We start from the raw sequence: 21,474 nt of genomic DNA, 5'->3' as shown, positions 1-21,474 counted from the left end.
ATTGTTGTATGGCCTATATTAGAGGGGGAGGGGAGGAGAGGGGAAAACCTAGCCAAAAAATTTACTGTTGAAAACTACTATTACATGTAGTTGGAAAATAAATAAAAAAAAATTAAAAACAAAACAAAAAGTATAGCTCCAAGATACATGTAGAGTATTAATATTAGCATCCATTTCTCTCCCAGGCAGTTTTTAGATGTGCTGGAGTCTTTGGAACTTGGGATAACTTTACAACAAAACTTTGATGCAAAAACTTTCCACAATGTTGCTTGAATTTTCTCCATTAGAAATTCAGTCATTTGGGTTTCTACACTGAGTCTGATTCAGGCCACTCCTGAATCAGTAGTTTAGGCTTGATATTGGAACAAAATGAGATGTTCACAATTTTTTTTAACAATTAGCAAAAGAATATAAAAAAGCTTTACTTAACCATAGTAGGAGAAGGATATTCATAAATGCAAGCATTAAAGACACTTTGAGTTGATTCAGCTGACAGAAGTTCCTTTACCTGAGATACCCATTGTGATTCACCAGGTGAATTTCAGAGTACTGAATACCTTTTAAAGAGCATGTAGCCTATTTTGCATGTAGTGGGGTATGGGGGAGGTAGGATATTGTTGCATTGAACTGCATTGAACTCCTTAAGCAGGAATGATGTCTTCTGGCAAGTATGCAGGCATCTTGGAGATGATTTAACTGAGCCTAGGGAGGGGTAGTGTAAGGGTTAGCTCAGAAAAGAGTATGTCAGCTCAGGGTTAGGGAGTGTCAATTTATTGGGTTTTAGTACTTTCTTTTAGACCTCCTTTTGGATTTTGGGTGTCCTAGATCTTGGAGACCACAGAAGTTGTAATATCTCTGGTACATAATTTAGAAGGGGTTTGAAAGATTATGGGAAGGGATTTGCAGAGCTAGGATTCAGACTCAGGTCTTCTGTCTCTACATCCAGTGCTATATTCTTTATACTATTTCTTGAATTTGATGCAGCAGATAGGTACTGTGCCTTGGAGTCAGGAAGATCTGACTTTTCCTCCCTTCCTCCTTTACTCCCTTCCTCCTTTCCTCCCTTCTTCTCTCCCTTCCTTCCCTCCCTTCTTCTCTTCCTCTCTTTCTCCCTCCTTCCCTTCATTCCCTCACAGGAGATTTAAAAAAAAAACAGAACTATGTTCCATAGACCTCCTGTATTTCTTCCAGTAGAATTTTCAGAATTGTTTGAAAGGAAATCTTGTCCAGCTGTAGATATTGGATTACCTGCTCCCTCATTCTTTGGTGTTGACTCGCATGATAGTTTTAGTAAATAAATAATCATTCAGGACCTTATTGTATTTGAAGCCCAGTATTCTAGGCCACCGTGGTCCTTTAGTCACTTCTCTTTCAAAGACTGCTTTCTTAATACAGCTCCTACTTGTTTGAACCAGAATCTTGGAAAACCGTTGACTCAGAAAGGAAGCAAAGCAAAACAAAATGGGACTATCAAGAGGTCAAGGAGTCTTACCAGGTATTTCCCCATCTTCTGCCTTTATGAGGACAAGGAAAAAGAGAGGAGTAATGGAATACTTCTTAGTAGGCCAGTGATACACTGATGGATCAATGTAAAGGTAGGCCATAATTTTATTTCCCTTCAATCTCCTCAAAGAAAGAGTCTTTGTTTTGACAGACATTCTATAAAAATGAAATTAAAATATGACAGGAGGCTCCAAAGGCTTCGTGACATTTATTATCATTGTTATATTATGTAAGAGCTGGATTCAAGTGTTAAAACCCAGATGTGGAGCAGTTACTGAGCCATGGAGGCTTGATACAATATTCTTCTGGCTCCTCTAATATTTTGATAGCTGCCTCTATTGGCAAGAAGGATGCAACATTGGTGCCTTAATAAGCCCCGTTCATATTGGTTTCCCATTGTGGACCAATATGAAAATCACTATTAAAACATTAACATAGAATTACTTTATTGTTTCACAAGGGACTCCTGTACTGAGATTTTTCTTTTTTCTTTTTAGACATGAATGTATTTTAAAGAGAGGTTGCTGTGGTTCTTTAAATGATGCAGGAAAAAACAAACACATTTATGTGCACTAAGCAAATAAACAAGAAGGTTGAGTGTGATGGTAACTCTGAAGCCTTTAAGCCACATTCAAAGTTTGGATTTTTCCTTGAATCATTTACAAAGCCTCTTTTTCTCAATGGCTTATTACAGTGTTTAATGATGAGCTGTCTTCTTTCAGTGAATAAACTCTTATGGTGACCTGGACTGCTGGCTTAATTGTGCAACTAGGGGCTTTTCATTTTTAGGAGGTGGGGTGGGAGTATCAAGCTATGATGTCATTGGCATTGGGAACTTCCAGTACTGAAATGTCTTTCAAGGATGCCATTGCTTAGGTGCATGAGAAGTTAAATAACTTACTTTTCCATGGCCACAAAACAGGGATATCAGAAGCAGGGCTTAAATGCAGGTCTTTTTGACTATATTTCCTGATTGGCTGATCTCCTGGGCTTCCAGATTTCCAGAAATTCAATATTCTTCAAGATGAAATCAATATGTATGAAACACACACTTCCTAAGCACCCCCCCCATTTCTGGTTGGAGATGGGGATATCTTGGAGTTGCTCCAGAATTTTCTATTTGTAGTGAACCCTTCTTCCCCTTCTCCCCTCCCCTCCAATATTCACCTTATCATTTCCCACTACTAATTCTTGGATTACATGATGTCCAGAAACCCATCATTCTGCAAGATGAAATCAACTCTGTAAAATCATGGTTCCTCAGGTCATTTTCCAGCTCAGATGTAGGATTTCATCATGAGAGAACATTGATGTGAAGACACCCCTCCCCCTTCCCCCTCCTCCCCACTCCATTCCCCATCCCCATTATATTGTGAGCTCCTTGAGGGCAGAGACTGTCTTGTGTCTTTCTTTGCATTTTTTGTGCTTGATTCAAAGAAGGTACATATAAATGTTTATGAACTCTGACCAACCTTTTAAGGCTAGCCCCCATCTACTATACCATCATGACTCTTCTTTGCATGGAGTAGGTATTGTTTGTTCTTTGTTTTCAAAGAGGACCAATGCCATCATGGGGTGATGTCTTGACATCTGAATAAATTGGATTTAAGTGAGGCATAAAGTCATCAGCCTCACTCTCTCTTCCAGATTCATTAGGCAAGATAGAAGTTGTGACAACCGATGATACCTTAGAATGAAGTAAAAGACCTTGTTGTCCTTGATATAGAGTAAGTTCTAAGTGTTCCACATTGTCTATTTTAATAAAAGTGCCTTTGGAAAAAGATTGTTCTCAAAGAATGAAGAGAATGTGCCCATTTTTTCAACGGTAGACATTCCTCTAACATGCCAATTAATTTGAGGACTCTTGATTACCCTCAACCTGGTTTTATCTATCAAGATGGTTTTACCAAGGTGTGGCTACTGCACCTGCTACAGCTTCCTGGCACCACAGGTGAGAGAATTGAATGACATACAGCAAAAATGGATGAGGAGCCTTGAAAAGAGATGACAAGCCCCCCTCCAGAGGTGTTAGTCCTTTGTGAACACTTTATAGACCCATTAAAGTGGGTAATTAATAAATAAATGGCTATAGGAAGGAATGAAAGAGAGAATAAATTTCTCCATGCATGGAAGCCATACATCGTAGGTGCTACAATAATGTTATCAGATTATATTTTATCAAGTTTCTGCAATTTGGTCCCATTCAAGTCAAACATCATGAAGTTTTTCCTGATCTGTCCAAATAATTTAACTTGGCCCCTCCTCTTTACCCCTATCATATTATTTTCTATAACTCTTATTTAGACTTTAGTCACATTATTTTTTGTAATATCTTTTAGGTCTTGCATTTCTAGTTATCAACTAAACTAAGAGTCACCTAGCTAAGAGTCTTTTAGCAAAGGGATTCCATTTCATACATTAATATTATGAGCAGAGTTTGCCTATAATAGTGCACTTCAGCTTTGCTTTGACTATCTATAATAGAGAGGCAAAGGAACTATTCCCTTGAAGAAGTTTTAGGATGTCTGAATCCCATGAGATTTGTGTCTAGAATCAAGAATGATGTCAAGAAATGTGAATCCATAAAAAAGTATGGAATTAAATTGATGGGGAGTGACCTAGAAAGGGTAGTCTTGGATTGTTCCCAAGTAATTGTGGGATATGGTCTGCTGAGTAGGATATATTCTTCAATCTACCCTCAAATGCATTTAGGATCTGGAGATTGGAGGACAGAAATCCAGGAGATTAACTCCATGAGAAGGGAAATGTCAAAATGGAGACAAATCAAGCTCTAAGTTGCTTCTATAGATAAATCACCCTTACCCTTTCTCCACCCCATACACTGTTTACTCATGTACAGGTGGGATAGTTTCTCTATCTCCATGTATGGTATTTCCCTGGAGTTTTCTTCATTGACAGTTTAGGAAATTTAGATGATTGTGCCCTTTTTTGTATATGAGACCAAAAATGTTACTGTTGCTTGATTATTTCTGATTGTTTTCATTGCTTTAATGTCTTAAATGCTTTGCTATTGGATTTGTGATTTGTGCATATGAACAGAGGGGGATTAAGAATTTGATTTGCCTAGCTGATCATCCCATATAATCCACTTTGAAAAATAGGAAGGGGTTCTAGGTCCAGATTTCCTATCTTGTGTGTCTTTTGTCCACGTCTTCTTGATAATCTTCCATGGGGTGGTGGTGGAAGATCTACTCAATATAATGTCTTTCTTCAGATTGTAATCTTAATTTTTTTTTGTTATGGACCCCTTTGGCAGTCAGGTGAAATTTATGGACCATTTCTCAAAGAAATATTTTAAATGAATAAAATGAAATTCAGAGAATTATAAAGAAAACAAACTAATTATATTGAAATAATAATATACAGTTATCCCATTCATATTGTAGGGATTAGGGGCATAGGGCACCTATATCTGGAAAATTTACATAAAATTATTTTGACCTTCCTTTCATACCAGAGAAGTTTGAATTTTTTTCTTTCTCTTTTATGGTGTACAATACCTTATTGTAAAATATAGGTTAATTATTTGGTCACAGACTCTGTGTCATCTGCTGGCCTTCACATGTCTCTGCAGCTTCCACAAAGCTTCTCCTGAAACTGCATTTAATTTCTTATGTTGATCCATGATAATTTTAAAGTATGATGGGAAAAGTTGTGATATAGAAGGGATAATTATATGTATAGATGTGTATATATACATCCTGCCTCACCATCTCTTCCCCCGCCCCAAGTTCATGAATACTAGGTTAAAATCTCTTTTCTAGATCTTTTGGGATCCTGTAGATACCATTGGGTTTTCCATTGTTCTTTCTACTGGTCCTCAGTCTTTCTCTGTTAAGTCTTTGATAACAGCTTTCATTCCTGTTTATCCTAATAATCTATTCCTTGTTCATTGGTAATGCATTTCATTTTCATTGTGTACCTCTCCATTTTCCTTTATGTGAAATTCAACCTCATTTCTTTGGAGGAATTTCATTATTAAAAGCCATACATTATCACTGAAGAATGGATGAGATTTGTAATTTCATTAGCATAGGCTATTATTGATCAATCAGTAATCTATAAACATTGATTAAACACCTCCTGTTTGTCAAGTACTAAGAGCTACTATGTGGCACTGTGCTAAGTACTGGGGGATACAAATATGAAAAAAAGTCAGTTGCTGCCCTCAGAGAGCCTAAAATCTAATGAAGGGAAGACAATTGCATAAAAGAAAACTTTAGAGGAAGGAAGGAAAAATAATGGAAGAGGGTATGAAGAAATCAAAGCAGTTCAAAATGAATGCAGTCATGTGGTAAAAGAAAAGATGAATGATGAGATGTTCCATCCCCTGTCCTTAAAGGGAAGAATTTATGGCTTCCCCTCCATCTAGAGGGCAGAGGGTAATACTGATGATGATGATGATGATGATATGAGTAACAAGGCAGCAAGATGATGAGATTTCCCAATGATGATTACACTGGGGCATTGTGGAGAGTCATAGAAATCCAAAATAAGTGATGTTGGAGCAGACAAAAAAGTTCAAAAATTTCAGGTGAGAAACTTTCTCTGCTATTCAGACTGACATCTTCTCTGTCAAACAACATTTATGAAAGTACTAAGTGTGGAGGGTATAAAAAAGGCAAAAGTATTCAATCTAATGAGGGAAACAAGATGAAAACAACCCCATATAAGCAATATTAATGACAAGTTGAAGGTAGGCTTATTTGGGAACCACTGGGATCAAAGGGGGATTGGGAAAGGCCAATAGAAGGAAAGCCAGGAGGTAGAGATAAGGACAACCACTGAGAATGCCCAGTGCTGGGAGATGGAGTACTTTTATGAAGAATGGTAAGGAGAGCAATAGGTGTAAGAAAACTAGAAAGATTTAAGGTGGGGCAGATTATAGATGACTTTGACTATCAAACAGAGGATCTTTTTGTTTCTGGAGATGATAGGAAGCCAAAAGAGTTTATTGAGTATGAAGGGACTTGTGCTTTAGGAATATCACCTCAGTTGCTGAGGGGAGCATGAACTGGATTGAGGAGAAATCTGTTATAGGGAACTCACTAGCAGTCTATTGCAATAATTTAGGTGTGAGGTGATAAAGGAAGTGAGGGTAGTGGCAGAAAAGTGAAGGGATCATATGCAAGAACTATTACAAAGATGAATTCACCAGGATTTGACAACAAATTATAAATGTGAGAATAAGTGAGGAATCAAAGATGACACCTATGTTGTGAGCCTGGGCAACCTGGAGGATGCCCTGATCAATTTTAGAAAAGTTCAGAATGAGAGAAGGTCTGAGAATAGTGTTTGAGGATAATGAGTTCAGTTTTAGGCATGTTGAGTTTAAGATATCTTTGGGACATACATTTTGAGATGTACTAAAGGAAGTTGGAGATGGGAGACTGGAGGTCAGTTGAGAGATTAGGACCGGATAAGTCAATTTGGGAATCATCAATATAGGGATGATAATTGAAACCATGGGAACTGTTACACTAGTATAGTAAGAAAACAGAGTCCTGTACAACGCTTCAATTAATGGATATGAAATGAAAGGAAGGAAACAAGCATTTATTATGTGCTATTTTGCTAAGCACTTTATCTTTTAATCTTCAAAACAACCCTGAGATATAGGTGCTTTTTTAATTCCCAATTTACTATTAAGGAAACTGAAGTAATCAGAGGTTAAGTGACTCATCTGGGATCATACAGTTAGTACATTCCCAAGGATGAGCTTCCATCTTCCTGACCTTAGACCTAGTGCTCCATCCACTGTTCCACTTACCTAAGGAATAGTTAAATGGGATGGAAGAGAACCAAGATAGAAGAGACTTTTAAGGAGAAGAGGTTGATCGATAGTGCCAAAGATTGCAGAGATATCAAAAAGGATGACAATTGAGAAAAGGCAAGTAGAATTAGCAATTGGATATTTTTGAGGAAAAAAGTTCTGGTTGAATAATGAGTTCAGAAACCAGATTGTGGAGTTAAGAAGATAGTGAGAGGAAAGGAAGTGGACAAGGACATTAATTGTAGATGACCTTCTCAAGGAACTTAGTCACAAAAGGAAGGATTGGGGTTAATAGCGAAGATGGATGACTCAAATAAGAGTTTTTTTGAAGAGGGGAAAACAGACATGTTTGTAAGCAATTGAAAAGTCATAGATAGGGAAAGACTGAAGATAGATGAGAATGGGAATGATCAGAGGGCACAATCTATTAGAGAAGATGAGATGGAATGGGATCACTCATGCATGTAGAGGGGTTTGTTTCTTTGTGTCAGACAGGTGAAGATAGAGACAGTGGCAGAAGGCACTTTTTCTTACTTAATTGTCTCATTTTTTCAATGAAATTTGAGGCAAGATTCTCAACTGAGAGAGTTGGAAAATGGGAAATCTGAAGAAGAATGAAAAAGTTTGGAAAATTTCAATGGTGAATGGGATACTGAATCAATAAGGGAGGGATAAAAAATTTGCCTTGCTTGTGTGAGAACCTGGTTCACGTTACATAAGTTTGTGGTAAAACCAGTCAGCAAATTTCATGATTTCCTCTAGTTTCATCCAATAGCACCTGAGTAGGAGAAAAGGTAGAAATTGGTGAGAATAATAAGAGCAGGGGCTTGAAAGGGTAATAAGGTGAAGAGTCTAAGAGAACAGAGAAGTTGTAGAGTTGAACTATCTCACCAAGGATTCAAGATGAGGAAAGGAGAGAGTGAAGCCAGTGTAAGAGTGATAACCTATGAAACTGAAGGTCAAGGGAGTGGAGGACCGTGAGAGGTCAAATAACAGGATTAGGGGTTGCAAAGTAGAGAGAAAAGTGGAGTGGCAACAGATAGTGATCAGATAAAGGTAGTTCAAAATTCATAAACACAGAAGTGGTGCATTTATCAGTGATTAAAAGGTCAAGTATATGACCATCTCTGTGTGTTGCTGAAGTATGGTGGAAGGAGTGAGTGACTTTAAAGTAGGATATTGGGGTGTGGGGTTGAGGTCTTATGGGAAAAAGAATGAGAAGTGGGGAGAGGGGAATGGGATTTGAATAATAACAATAATCAGAGATTCAGGATCACTGTAATTGGGAGATATGACTAGGTAGGAGTTTATTAATAATTGATGAATGACTTCAGGTGACTTATTGACACCTCTAGGAGGTTTGGCCTGAGGCCTATCAGAATGTTAGGCAGAAGCTCAGACCAAGGTCCTAGTGGAGGGAATGGTAGAATTACATTTCTCCTACTTTCCAAGCTAGAAGATCAGACTAGGCTTGGGTAGAGGGTAGAGGGAGCAAGATAGAATGATATCTCTCTCCCCTGCAGGCAAGTAGGGTCTTCTGCAAGGAGGTAGAGTGTAAGAAGATTGATACTTATTGGAGTGCTCTCTTTCTCCCCTCTCCCCATTCCTCCTTCCTCCCTCCTCCTTTCCCCCACTCCTTCCCATCACATTCTCCTTTGTCCCCTTCCCTCCTTTTCCTTCTTCCTTTTTTCTCTCCTCTTCCCTCTTCCTTTCCTCCTGCCTTTCCCCCACTCCTCTCTCATTCCTTTTAGGCAAGCATGGCATCCTCCTCTTCCCATTCAGTCAGCCAGATGTGTCTCACAATTTTCTGTGAAATTAGGAGGATAAGTAACATTCTCAACGTCACATAGTCAGTGTGTCCGAGATGGGACTTGAATATGTCGTCTGACTCAGGCCAGTTCTATATCCACTAATCAGAGGTATCAAGCTTAAGTTAGTGTGATGGTGATGAGGAGTTAGTTTGAAATGCCATTGGGAAATGCTTAATAATATAAATAAAAATACTATACAACATAGATAATACTTTTTAAAGGCAGTGTGTTGTGACAGGGATCTATTTCTATTTGACTTTGCCACCACTGTACTATACCACAAAGGCAACTAGATGGAACAACGGATAGTGTGCTGGAACTGGAATCAGGAGGACTCTTCTTTCTGAGTTCAAATCTGGCCTCAAACAATTAACTAGTTGGGTGACAATGGCCAAGTCACTTCACCCTGTTTGCTTCAGTTTCCTCCTCTGTAAAATGAGAGGGAGAAGGAAATGACAAATCACTGTAGTATCTTTGCCAAGGAAAATCCCCTAGGGATATCATGGCATTATGACTGAAACTACTGAATGACACTATTGCTGCCAGAAGAATTACTCCATTAAAAAAATTTCTCAAAGGATACCCAGCCTGTTCTCTTACTGTAATACTCAATGTCGGTAAACATGGATTCAGTTTTAAGTTCTACTTGTTAGGGTCTGTCCCTTTAAGGCTTTCTAAGATGTATCATGATTCTTTAATGTTCCTTGCCTGTCTTCATTAGGAACATGACAATTTACCCCATTAGAAGAGATCAAATGGAATTGAAGACTATCAACTCATCCAAATGAACTTGCTGAAGGAAGTGTATGCTAATTTCCCAGTTCTGAGCTTTGGGCAGAAACTGAGTACAGATGAATACTTTGATGAAGAAAGAAATCTTTTAAATGAATATTATAAGTAGTGAAACATTATTATTCTGACATCCCCTAACTGTATGTAATCTTAGCACATGGCATATTCCTGTTTTCCTTCCTATGAGCTCCTTTAGGGCAATCCTAAATCAAATAGTGTACCTGTTGCAAGGATAAATTAAAGAGTCACAGAGAATTCGTCTATCACCCCATCCCTAAGTCAGAAATCATGCTTTTCACCCTGTACAATGCTGTTTCCTGTCATGCATAATCTAGCAAATTAATTAGAGAATCCTACAGCATTTTGTTAATATAATTTCCCTTTCTTGCTTGAGGTGAATTATATTCATGCTTCAGTCACTTGAATATTACTCTTCCCTGTTTGATGGAATTATGTTATCAGGTAGAGCTGAGATTGCACACTATCAGATTCTAATTAAACCAGGGGATAGTAATCTTGCAAAAGAGACACAGAAGGTTTTGTAGGCTGAGAAATTTCTCCCCTTGTCATTTATATTTAAAGCTTTCTGGGCTGTGTTTGTATATAGATTCTCAGGGTTTCTTAGACACAAAACTTTTCTCAGGTCTGTGCTATCTACTATAATTCATATGAATTGAGCCCTTGAAAGACCATGTTTATATATATTTGCCTTTATATAAAAAGCACTATGCACAATAATATCTGATTATTTTAGATGATAAAGATAGAAAAAATTCTATTGTCAAAATCAACTGCATAACATTAAAAAAAGTTCTCTTTCCCTAGAGGAATAAAACTAAGATTTTAAGGGGGAAGATGTATAAATATATACTCACACACACATACATGTATACACACATATACATTTTTATAGTGTTATAGACTGCACCTATGATTTCATTGATATAAAGACTCCCAGTGAGGAAGAAATTCCTTCTACCAGTCCAACCAAATTATAATTTATGGCCTTAGAGAGTTACCTGGAGGATCTGGGAAGCTAATGACCTGTCAGACAGGGGCGCTCTCTCTCTCTCTCTCTCTCTCTCTCTCTCTCTCTCTCTCCCTCCCTCCCTCTCTCATCTATTCAGTTATCTATCCATCCACCCATGCATACAACACTTCATCTACCTGTCCATCTCCCCATCTATCATCCATTTATCTGTCATCTAACAATCTCTATAGTATGTACATATGCATAGGTATATACATGTATATAGTATAATATACATACAATACATATAGCAATACATATTATATATGCACATATAATATACTTATATGAATATGCAATAGACACATAATGCAGTATGTAAACATAAAATGAAATATATCTAAACATATTATATATAAACCATAACATCTCTCACATCCAATCTTTTTTTCTCAGTTCACTTAATTATTAACTTAATTCAGATTCATCACCTGTTTGCCTTGAGTATCTCACCATCCCGGGCATTTATAGACAATACTTCCAAGGTAAATTTTTTAAAGCTTAGATCTGACCATGTTACTCCCCTACTCAATAAACTACATTGGCTCTCTAATGCTTCTAGAGTAAATTATAAATTCCTCTCTTAAGCTTTGAAAACTCTTCACATCCTGGTCCCAAGCAATTTTCCAAACTTGTTGTACATTACCCCACCTCCTACATTCTTGAAATGTATTCAAACTCACCTTCTCTCTGTTCCTTCCGTGCAGAATTTCGTGTCCTATCTCTGTGAATTTTCTCTGGTTATCCCACATGTCTAGAATGCACTCTCTTCTTCCTTCTGCCTCAGAGTAGTCTTGTTCTTAGACACAGTTTCAGCTGTGATGCTCATATTTTGCATGAAGATTTTCCTGATTCCTCAAATTGCTAGTGTCCTCCCACTCAACTGCCTCTTATTTAACTGCTTAGTATATATTTGTATTTGCTTATATTTACACTGTACATATGGACTTATTGCCTCACTCATTGAACTGAAAGCTAATTTGAGTAGGTATCCTTTCATTTTTGGGCAGCCAGGTGGTACAGTGGATAGAACTCAAGACTGGAGTTAGGAGGATTCAGCCTCAGATAGTAGCCATGTAACCTTGGACAAACCACTTAACTTCTGTTTACTTTATTTTTCTTTGATTATGAAACTGGGATTTCCCCTTCTATCCATCTATGTGGGTACAGTGGATATGGTACTAGAATTGGAATCAGGAAGACTAATCTTCCTGAGTTCAAATCTAATCTCAGGCACTAGCTATGTGACTCTAGTCAAGTCTATTTACTCAGTTTCCTCATCTGTAAAATGAACTGGAAAAGGAAATGATGAACTACTCCAGTATCTTTCCCAAGAAAAATCCCAGATGAAGTTAGCAAGAGTCAGACACAACTGAAGTGAATGAACAACAACAATACTTTCATTTTTTTTTTTACTTGTATCCCTAGCACCTTCTTGAACATAGTGGAAGCTTTTAAAATGCTTGTTGATTAGTTAGTTGAAATGAATTCATTATCAACTTCTCAGTCAACAAGCATTTGTTGAGTACATACTATGTGACCTTTGTTAAGTTTCTACTATGTGTCAGATGCTGAGTGTGCAGAGACAAAAATGAAATATTCCCTGTCCTTTCAAAGATTATATTTTATTGGAATATATATGTAAATAATTAAGAAAATTATATGTGGAAATTAAATGAATATAGTTCATATTTTTTTGAGTAATTAGGAAAGATCTAATGTAGAAGGTTCATTTTAGATGAGCTCTGAAGAAAACCAAGGAGAAGGAGGTAAAAAGGATATGCATGTTAGCCTGGGCAAAGCCACAAAAATGGGAGATAGAATGTATTATATGATGAACAGCAAGAGGACCAATTTAGCTGGTAGAGAGCCTGCAGGGGAATAGTGCCTAATCAATATAGAATTATGTTTAGTGTATTTCTAATAGGCATAATGGCCATATTTTCCAGATTCCACAATCAGGACCTTGAGTTCCTGTCTATGAAAGAGATTGTGCTAGTTGCAGCCACTATGATGCTGCAAAATTTCTTGAACAGCATCTGTAGCATCCACATCAGGACCCAAAGGACATTCCTGCTGCTTAGTCTTCTAGTATATATTAGTTACATGACTATGGATAACTCAGTACCCCAGTATTTAAGTTACAGATTAGTTTGCATCTGGGGAAAGATTCTTTACATGGAGTGTTCTACAAATTGATGAAACTGGTCTGGACCCTTCTCCCCAAACCCATTCACAGTCATTTTCCCTTTGAAATTAGAACTCTCTAAATGCAACTACATGGGACAGTTATCTCTATTTTACAGATGAAGACACTGAGGCAGTGTGCTTTTACCTAAGATTACACAGCTAGAAACATCACAGTTGGGATTTAAATCCAGGTCTTCTGACTCCAAGGGAGTATTCCTTTATGGTAGTCTATATTATCTCTTGACTGGAACTCTTTTCACTTTCCAAAACCTTGTAAAACTAGTTGAGAGGGTAAGGAGCTGCATCTGCAAGTCCCTTAGAGAACCCTTTAAAAACTCCCTAGAGAGTCAAGGTACCATAACTACAATCAAAGGTACTTTGGTGTTTATTTTTTTCCCATACAAACACGTCATGCTGTTTCACATGAAGAAGGTTTAAGTGTAAAATGGTGTCCAATGTGACCCAGAAGTTTTACTTTGTCAACCATCCATCAGGTGGTCTAGTTATCACAGTTAATCAGTGAGCCCCACTTTCTCTTGATGAGATCATTCCCTCTGGGAGCCTGGACTTTCCTTTTCTACAGACTGTTCCTTCTGTCCTCTTTCTTTTGAGGGACAGATTTGTACTTCACAGTATATTTGTTCTCCCTGATGAAGGCCACTTGACCTCCTTCTACTTTTAAGACATTTATTCCTGACCTGAATTGTGCAGTTGAAAGCATAGCTTTTCACAGTAGGAAGAGACACATGCTGAGTCCCTCGTCCCCTACCATTGTAAAAAAGCTTTTCCTTGTAACTATCTGTAGGACCGGTGTAGGGGATATAAATCCACACTCCCTTGTGCAGTATTTTGGTTGCAAATATGAATGACTGCTTTTGGAAGGTAGGGGGAAGGGTGGTGATGAAGTGTCAAGGGACATTCTGGATTTTGGAAAGCAGATCTAGATCTATGATCTCATATGCATTTCCTTTAAACTAATCAAGACTCCAATCTTTCTTTCTTTCCCTATTTTCTTCTCTTTTTCTCTACTACAATCTTCCCCATTCCTTTTTTACTCCTTTCACAGTTGTGACTAATATGAAAATATGTTTTATATGATTGCACACACATATAAGCTACACCAAATTTCTTACCATTTTAGGAAGAGGAGAAGAAATGGAAGAAAAGAAAGAAATTTGGAACTCAAAATTTTGTAAAAGTGAGTGATAAATTGTATTTATGTATATTTGAGAAAAAATAAAATACTAATAAAATAACTAATCATTACCTTTACATGGCAGGAAGCAAGTCTTGGAGTGATGCCAAATTTAATAAAATTAACAAATATTCCCCAAATAACTATTTGGTGCCCATCATGGTGCTGGGATCATGGTTATTTATAGGAACATAAGGGGTAGTCTTTCTCTTCTTCCCATAGCCTACCCAGGTATTTATAATCTAATTAAGGAGAAACAAGTTATTTTTCTTGGAAGAATGGTTCTTATCCTTGTTCTTGGATAACAACCATGTAAATAATTATGAGAAACTTTATAAAGGCTAATTGATGATGATTGGTTATATGGAACTTGAGAGCTAATCACTGGTGGCTAACAGTGGGAAAACACAGTAGAATAGGACATTCAGCTAAAAGCTTTAGAGAAAGACTCGCCAATCCTTTAAGAGTTTTTCTAGAATGATGAGGAGATATATAACTGACTTGGCTCTGGGAGAATAGGACCAGAGTATTCATTACATAGAAATTCAGAAAATATAAGGAGCTTTGGAGTGGTGATTAGGGGAAGGTAGAACATGCCTTGAAAAATGCCTGGGATTTCTAAGCAAAAACAACAGTATGATTTAAAGGTACATATATGGAAATGAGAAAGGCATGTTCATGGGACACTGAGGAGACTAACCTGACTAAAATAGTTCTGTTTTGGGAAATAGTAGGATGTTAAGGTGATACCTTGGCAGTAGAAGCATTGTAGCCATGGAAACCAAACAGGTGAAAAAAAAAGGAGACTGCTACATATCCTCAAACAACAGTATGTAGCAAAAAATCTAGTGCCCTTCTACATTGGGAAAGATCCTTTCCTAAAGCATTTCAGCAAAAATATTTAATCTTATTTATCTCTTTATATTAGACTTCAGGAGAGTCCCTGGAGTGGGTATAGTAGAGACTAGGCTTAGGGTTCAAATTTTGTCTCTCACATAGCTGTGGAATCTTGGGTAAATCAAACCCTCTCAGAGTCCCAGACAACTCTCTGCAGAATAGTTGCTGATCTACATTGGTAGAGTGGATTTTCATACCAAGAATTTTCTGTACCAATGAACTCACAGGCTTAATCCTCTTTTCCCTCAAATAGATTTAGAGTGCAATAAATTAGGTTTAATCATGGATCCCAAAATGAGACTCAGTGACAAATATAAAACTCTTTCCAAAGCAGAGGGAACTAAGTACTTTTATGAAAAGCAGGTGCTGGACCTTCAAAGAATGAGGCTAATGAATTCACAGGTACTGTCATTTCTCAAAAAAAAAAAATAGTAACTGGTTGCCCTAGAGCATTTTTCATATGATTATTGATAGCTTGGATTTCTTCCTTTGAAATGGCTTGTTTATATCCTTTGATCATGTATTTATTGAGAGTGAGTCTTAGTTTTATCAATTTGAATGTTTCTCATATATCTTGGATATGAGACTTTTATCAGATAAATTTGCTGTTAAGATTTTTACTACTTATCTAGTTTTTTCTAGTTTCCTCTAACTTTTATCACATTAGATTTGTTTGTGCCAAACCCTTTAAATTTTATAGGCTCCATCCTGAGTGATCCTATAATTTGTTTACTCTTGAACTTTTCCCCTATCCTTTTATTAGAAAGATAATTTCTTCCTTCTCTATGTGTATGATATGATTAAAGAATAATCTAGATCATATATCCCTATGGAGCTTATCTTAATGAATGGTATGAAATGTTGAGCTAAATTTTATTTTTTCCAGACTGCTGTCCAGTTTTCACAGCAACTTTTATCAGAGTATAGTCCTTTCCCTCTAAGTTTATCAAACACTGTTACTTTGTTTATCAAACACTGTACTTGTTGTGTACTTGATGTGCTCCCTGACCAATTTCTCACTCTCTTTTTGAAATCAGTATCATCATTTTAATAATTATTGCTTTAGTAGCAGATATAGTGCTAATTAATCCTCTTCCTTCCCACTTATCTTTGAAATTTTTGACCTTTTAGTGTTCCCTATGAATTTTGTTGTTTTTTTTTCTAGGTCTATTACATATTTTGTGTGTATGTGTGTATGTGAGTTTGGTAGGGAAAACTTGTCTTGATCTTTTCTTTGAGATAAAGTTGTCTGGGTTTTTTTGAAAAACAAGCAAATCAAAAAACACCCCAAACAAAACCCAACATCTTAAATCATTCCCAATAAAGTTATTTTGGGGGTGTTAGTCAATTGGTAGAAAACCCCACCGAGTCTAAAGAAACTTAATTAGTGCCTACTGCCATTTCAGGCATACAAGAGGTTTCAAAATCCATTGCAGCTCCAACAACATTTACTTAGGAAGTTAAATGTTTTCAGCCACATTTTGCTTAATATATCAAATACTCCAGTGTTCTAGAGAGCAAATGAATAGGGTAATCAGAACTCAAGTGCAAACCATTTACAAAGTGAAGCCATGACTCCGCCTGCCTTTCTTCATGATATTAGTCTTTAGTTGATGAATATTAAATATTCAGGACCATCCACTCAAGCCCCCTAACCAGTTCTTCTAGGAGAAAAAATGCTGACAGAATCAAATGCATTCACAATGTGAATTGCATATTTAAAGCTTTTTTTCCTTCCTCAAGTCAAAAAATCCTTCCATAGCAAGTCAGATAAGCCAATGATAGACTTTGCAGAAGGAATGTGTTTTGGGAGCTATAATATTTCATAGGATCAGAAATTTAGAGTTGAAAGGAACTTTGTGGCAATATAGTCTACTCTCATTTTAGAGTTTAAGTGACTTATCTAAGGTCACAAAGATGTTGTTGTTTAGTCATTTCAGTCATTTCTTATTCTTCATGACCTTACATGAAGTTTGTAATTTCCTTCTCCTGTTATTTTACAGATGATGAGCTGAACCAACAAAGCGCACAGGATCACACAACTAGAAAGTGTCTGAGGTCAGATTTGAATTTAGGAGGAAGAGTCTTCAGACTACAGGTCTGGCACTCTATCCATTGTGATACCTAACTGGCAAAATTAGGATTTGAACCTAGGTCCTCTGACTCCAAATTCAACTTTCTTTTTTAATGTTTCACACATCATTGACAAATGATGTTTGGTTACTCTCTACATTGAAGGCACTGTGCTAAGTACATTTGGAATATCAAAATGGATAGGACATAGTCCCTGTTTTCTTTTCTCTTCTTTTTTAAAGATTTTATTTATTTTTAGTTTTATAATTTTTCCCCTAATCTTACTTCCCTCCCCTCACCCCACCCCCCAGAAAGCAATTTGTCAGTCTTTACATTGTTTCCAAGGTATGCATTGATCCAAATTGAATGTGATGAGAGAGAAATCATCCTTAAGGAAGAAACATAAAGTAAAAGAGATAGCAAGATCAGACAGTAAGATATCAGGTTTTTCCTAAATTAAAGGTAATAGTCCTTGGTCTTTGTTTAAACTCCTCAGTTGTTTCTCTGGATACAGATGGTATTCTCCATTGTAGAGAGCCCCAAATTGTCCCTGATTGTTGCACTGATGGAATGAGCGAGTCCATCAAGGTTGATCATCACCCCCATGTTCCTGTTAGGGTGCACAGTGTTTTTCTGGTTCTGCTCATCTCACTCAGCATCAGTTCATGCAAATCCTTCCAAGCTTCCCTGAATTCCCATCCCTCCTGGTTTCTAATGGAACAATAGTGTTCCATAACATCTTGTTCTATTTTCTTAATTGATATTTATTTTACTTTTCCAGTTACATGTTATGAAAGTTTTTCAATATTCATCACTTGTATATTATAAGTTACCATTTTCTTCCACCCTTCCTTCCCATGCCCCTCCCCTCAGCGGCAAACAATCTGTGAATGTTGTACATGTACAGTTGTGTTTAACATGTTTACATATTAGTCATTTTTATAGGAGGAATTTTTTTGTATGGATTATTGTCCAAATTGTTGTCCATAACACATCTCCTAGGGTTATCCTAGCTCTCTAAACTTCTGAAAGGAGCTGCATCCTTCATGGTTGATCAACAACCAATGTTGCTGTTAATGTGTACAATGTTCTCTTGGTTCTGCTTCCTTCCCTCAGCATTAATTTGTGTTAATTCTTTTCATGCTTCTCAAGAGTCCAACCATTCATGGTTTCTTATAGAACAATAGTACTCCCATAATCCCTGTTCTTAAGGAGTTTATAATTGCATTGGAGAGAAGGAACATTTTAAAATCAATAATTTTCATTTGCTTTATCTTACCTCTAGAACAAAATGCAATCTGGCACCTGAAGCCCTCCACTCAGTTTTATTGTCCTTTTTAATATTTCCCCCTTTCACATCTTAATTATGACTATACTATTCTGTTTTGGGTTTTTTTGCAAGGCAAATGGGGTTAAGTGGCTTGCCCAAGGCTGTGGCAAGGTAGGTGATTATTAAGTGTCTGAGGATGAATTTGAACTCAGGTCCTACTGACTCCAGGGCTGGTGCTCTATCCACTGCACCACCTAGCCTCCCCTTTATACTATTCTGTTGACTGTTCCCTGTTTATATTTCTGTCTCTTAATTCTGTGCTCTTGCCCAGATGGTCCCTCCAGATTTGGAATAAATGTCCTCCTCCTCTCTGATCTGAAAAATCTCTAGCTGCCTTAAAACAGTGCTCAGATGCCACCTCCTACATGAGCTCTTTCTCCATCTCCTCCATTTGTTTGTATTCCTTTTCTCCTGAAATTGCATTGTATTAAATTAGCATAAGTTTTGTTTTAATTTATTTGTGTACATGTCATATCTCTCCAGGACAGTGTGAACTCCTTTAGAACAGGGATTATTTCATGCTTTTCTTTGTATATTCAAGGCTTAGTATAGAATTCTGTTCTAAGTAGCTGTTTAATAAATGTTTATCACATTAGATTGTTGAAGGCAGCATATGACCAGTTCAGAATGAAAGACAGAGATAAAGCTAATATTCATACATAATATATATGTATACACACACACATATAATCATATAATGATATTATAATGGCTAATATTTATATAGCATTTTAAGGTGTTTTATAAATATCACCTCATTTTATCCTTCTAACAACCCTGGAGGTAGGTGTTATCATTATTCCTATTTTAAAAGTGGGGAAATTGAGGCAGTCATGATTGACTCACACAGAATTATATAGGTAACATCTGAGGCAGGATATAAACTCTGGTCTTCCTATATACTCTGGTCTTACCATTATGCAACAAGCTACTTTTTAGGGCAAGATAATAAATCTATAGGAACTTAGAGGAGGCATTTGAAAAGGAACTAGGTACACTTAAAGTGGGTAGAAAGAGAGCCATGATATCAACAAATATTTCATTCACTTTGTTAACTTACAAGTTCTGTTCTTGAAAAATAACTTAACTGTCTAATTTCATTCTAATCCCAACATGTGCAGTGCCATGGGGATTTATTTATGCACTGTATGTGTGAATGGTGTATGCTCTTGGTATTTTCCTAATTGAAAATTAATTGAAAAAAATAAGATGATTTGTGATTGTGGTGCAGTGGGAAAAGCCAAATCACTCTGTTTAGACATTCTGCCTGAAAAAAATCAATACACTAATTTGTATGCAATTGTAATGAAAGGCATAATGGAAGATGAATTTGAAGGGTAAGAATTTAACATTTAGAGATCAAACCCAGGAGCTATGAAAAAAAAACTTAAAAAGAAATTGGGGCTATTTATCCCAAAGAGGAGGAAGTAGTAGTCAAGCTAATTATAGTTTTCCATTGTGTGGATGACTACTGTCTAGGGCCTGGTTCTCTGATGTGGGCAAGATAATTGAGTGAATTTAAGTTGCAACTTTTATTTTTAGATTTTAGAATTGAGGTTTAGTTAAATCAGGGTGTTATATACTTGATTCTGTAAAGATTCAAAAATGCTTTTTTATGGTTGTCCAGAATTGCCAAATGGTAAGAGTCAAATGATAAATTTCCCAGTAACTTCAAAGGACTTATAGGAAGATTAGATGGGTGAATTCATTATTTGATCATACCTCCTTCTTCTAGTCATTTATGTCTATTCTGTTTCAAAGTCTTGTCATTCTTACTTCTGGTATGTGACCCCTTAACACTGTGCCACAATGTTACCATTGGATTACTGAAATTGCAATAATCTACTGCTTCAAGTCTTTCTCTACTCTAGTCCTTTCTCCACTCAGTTGTCAAAGTGATCTTCCTAAATTACATGCCCTAGTCATTATCCTATGTCATGTCCACCAATAAATTCCCTAATACTTTTAGGATTAAAAATAAAAATTATTTGTTTGACTTTTAGAGCCCTTCATAGCCTGACCTTTTACTATTTTTTCAGAATTGAGAGCTTTCAGTTCCCTGGTGATGTTTTTGAAAACAGCTGCAAAACCCTCAAAAGTTTGGGACAATTTGTCCCCCATCCTGGAAGCAGAGCCCTCACTTTAACAAAGAATTAAAATCAAGTTATAGCCTGGGGAAGTGAGCAAACAATAAAAGAAAAAACCAAACATAAACAATTATTTTTGGTCCTATGGAGGATCAAAATATATACTCAGGACATAACAAAGTCAAAACTTCTGTATCCAATGCCCCCAAGATAAATGGAATTGGTTTCAGGCTTTGGAAGAGCTTGAAAAAGATTTTGAAAATCCAGTAAGGGAGGTAGAGGAAAAATTGGGAAGAGAAATTAGAGTGATGGGAGAAAATCATGAAAACCAAGACAGAGCTTGGTGAAGGAATTACCAAAACAGATTGAAGAAAATAACATCTTAAGAACCAGTTTAATGAAATGGAAAAACAACCCAAAAAGTCAATGAGGAGAAGAATGCCTTAAAAAGCAGAATTGGCCAGATGGAAAAGGAAATACAAATGTTCTCTGAAGAAAATTATTTCTTCAAATATAGAATGGAGCTAAGGGAAGCTGATGACTCTGAGAAGTCAAGAAATAATAAAACCAAAAGAATGAGAAACAAGAAGAAAATTCTGAAATATCTCATTGGAAAAATAACTGACCTGGAAAACAGATCCAAGAGAGATAATTTAAAAATTATTAGACTACCTGAAAGTCTTGACCAAAAAGAAAACCAAGACTTCATTTTTCAAGAAATAATCTGGGAAAATTGCCCTGATATCCTAAAAGCAGAGGGTAAAATAGAAAT

The 21,474-nt window shown here is 36.6% G+C and overlaps 1 long non-coding RNA gene across 2 annotated transcripts in view; it reads left to right on the top strand.

Moving 5' to 3' along the window:
- Window positions 1-21,474, top strand: part of LOC141497030 (uncharacterized) — a 180,316-nt gene that overhangs the window by 48,983 nt on the left and 109,859 nt on the right. Inside the window, exon 3 of one of the 2 annotated variants that reach the window (XR_012471217.1) lies at window positions 1,416-1,595. This is a non-coding gene — a long non-coding RNA (uncharacterized LOC141497030). Of the gene's footprint in view, window positions 1-1,395; window positions 1,596-21,474 lie in introns of both variants that reach the window. The other variant, XR_012471216.1, reaches the window with a different exon arrangement.

The sequence above is a fragment of the Macrotis lagotis genome, chromosome X (assembly GCF_037893015.1).
Source record: "Macrotis lagotis isolate mMagLag1 chromosome X, bilby.v1.9.chrom.fasta, whole genome shotgun sequence".
NCBI lineage: Eukaryota > Metazoa > Chordata > Mammalia > Peramelemorphia > Peramelidae > Macrotis > Macrotis lagotis.
This window is presented reverse-complemented; position numbering and strand designations above follow the sequence as displayed.